Below are 3,099 nucleotides of genomic sequence, written 5' to 3' on the forward strand. Positions count from 1 at the left end.
GCGCATCCTTTCGGACCACCATCAAGGCAGAGATAGTGACAAACACAACTTCCGGTCTCTCGTTATAAAATAAAAGCCAACCTGAGCATTACCTCGTGGTTGTCCTTGACACAAGTTGAATGAATAACTTTACTGGATTTAGTAAATAGACCTACCGAAAGACATTCCCCAGCTGAGTTGATATTTCTGCTCCATTAGTCATGTTGAGCTCCAAAATGACCAGGAAGGGTTAATGTGGGAAGAATGGTTGGTTATTTTGAGTAAAAATGGAGGGCAAACATTGCATTGTTTCTGGTTACTTATTCAAGAGAAACTGCTGCCAAATAAAAATGTGCTGTTTATAAGAGATAAGATACGATTTTACTTCATGTATTCCCCGTAGGGGAAATTCAAATGTTTTAATTACTTCTTACCTTTACTCGAAGTTACGAGGGAAAACAAATTCAAATTTGTTCTATAGTTTGTTTCCATTTGGGTTATTTATTGTAACTACTTTTTTTTCTCAACTCCAATTCTCAAAGAAAAAATTCAATTTTTCTGGAAAAATTGTTTGTCATATTACAAAGTTAATCACTTTCAACACAATATATTTACAGTATATTAATTTCAAATTTATTGAACTATATTGAATATGTATTCACTCCACATTGATTGCACTGGCTAAAACAATGTTATGATTGTTGTTTAGCTCCACACAAATGATGATGATTTTTCCTCCTTTGTAAGGAAAGTAAAGCTTTTATTTTGAATGTCATATCATCGGAATTCCGGTAGTATTCGGGTTTTTGCTTTTCAACTTGACGCAGGTCTGCCCTGGCAGTAGAAACCTGGCTCCCCCTGCCATCCACCGCACCTCTCCAGCCGAGCTCCACCAACTCTCCACACTGCTCTCTTTGCATTGTGGGATTGGAAACCAACACAGCACAACACACCGGCTATTGCCTCGACATTGAATAATTAGAGCACTGCTCATTTCCGCTCCCACAGTGGTTACAAACTACACACACAAAGTCAGTAGAAACTACAGCCTAAGATTTGACCACAACGGAATCATTATAAGGAATAAAAATAAACGGGACATATCTTATAAATGTAAAAACTATAGAGGTGAACAGGATCTCATTATAAGAACGCTAAATGTGCTTAAAACATGTAAAGGCATGTAGGAAAAAATGGTTTTATTGATATTGAACACCACTTTTACTTTAAGGGGATACTAAGGATCACTGGTAAATAACCCAAATAAACAAAAAAGAACAACATTTTTGTTGAATTTGACAGATAAATCAATAAGGAATACATTTTCCAAACTAAAAGTACAATGTTTTTTAAAAAGCTGATGTGAAAATACACTAGCGTACACAGATAAAGACATGTTTACCTACCGAATGAGCGGACGCTTCACAGTATTTCCGGTAAACAACATGAATGCTAATTCACAGACAGAAAAGAAGCACTTTCATCAAACTTCCCATTCAAGGCGACTATAAAATAGCTTTATTGTGCTGGCCTAAGGATCATATTATTTGGCACCATTTCAAAGAGCATCAGAATTTTAAATGTATCTGCCAACTCAGCACAAACACAAGTTTGCTCTGTCTGATCAAACACATAGTTCATATGAGGCACTCATATGGTCTTTGATTTCATGTCACAATTGACAAATGATTGACGACTAAAGCTGCAGAGACACATGAAAGCCAGCTTGGGAGTGAGATTAAAGAATGGGAACAAAAGAAATAGATCTGTGTTTCAACATGTGTTGGTCTTTCCTGTAACCTTGTGCGGTGTTACACATATTCACAAAATGAGGCGACTCTCTTGTTTGCTTTATTTCCAATTTGTGCACTGAAGGTCAGAGAGTCTTATGAAAAAACAACAGCACCACACAAAAATACTTCTTCTGTATCTGTAGATGCTGCAATATTCTATTACTCTACTGAGAAAGGAAACACCTTATTGCTGTTGTATTTGTGGCAACACAAGCCTCAAACTGAGCTTCTACTCAAGCAAACACAGCAATTCAATTCAATTGAATTTTATTTGTATATCGCCATATCACAACATACATTGTTTCAAGGTACTTTACATAGTGAGGTCAATATTACAATATTACAGGGAAAACCAAACAAATCCCACAATGAGCAAAGCACTTGGCGACGGTAGAGAGAAAAAACTCCCTTTTAACTGGAAGAAATGTCTGACAGAACTGGACTCAGTTTTGGGCGGTCATCTGTCTCGACCGGTTGGGGTGAGGAGAGAAATGGGGAAGAGAGGAGAGGTGGGCAGAAAGAGGGTGGGAGGAGAGACAGTAGGAAAGAAGAGAGAGAGAGGACAGTTGTACAACCGCCGTTTTAGTCTCTACCAGACTGACACTTATAATTACAAAATAAATACAATTATGTTGTTGTTATTATATAAAAAAATATATAATAATAACAACAATAACAATAACAACAACAATAACAATAATAATAATAATAATAATAATAATAATAATAATAATAATAATAATAATAATAATAATAATGATGATAATAATAATAATAATGATGACAGGTTTGGGTCTTGCAGCTCTGGGGTCAGAGATACACTAGGAGAGATAGAATAAACAAACAGGGTTAGTGACATGTAATGTAAACGTATTGGGGGAGAGAGGAGTTGTATAGCAGTTGCTTTAATCTCTAGCAGACTGATACTTATAATAATGGAAAAAAAATGACAATAATAAATCCAATGATGTTATTAATAATAATAATAGCATAATTATAATAATGACGGGTTTCGATCCTGCAGCTCTGGGGTCAGAGATACACTAGGAGAGAGAGAAAACAGAGTGAGTGACATGTAATGTAAATACATGGGGGCAGAGAGAGAGAGAGAGAGAGGGAGAAGGAGAAAGAGAGAGAGAAAGAGAGAGAGAGAGAGAGAGAGAGAGAGAGAGAGAGAGAGAGAGAGGGAGATTCTTTGAAAAAAACTTTTATTTAGAAATTCACCAGAAAAACCAGGGTCGGTTCCACAAATGCACTTAAAAAGAAAACTAAAAAAATCCAAGAATGCATTAAATTAAAAAAAGTCATCAAAACACAGAGGGAAAAA

This window comes from Scophthalmus maximus, chromosome 19, assembly GCF_022379125.1.
Source record: "Scophthalmus maximus strain ysfricsl-2021 chromosome 19, ASM2237912v1, whole genome shotgun sequence".
Lineage (NCBI taxonomy): Eukaryota > Metazoa > Chordata > Actinopteri > Pleuronectiformes > Scophthalmidae > Scophthalmus > Scophthalmus maximus.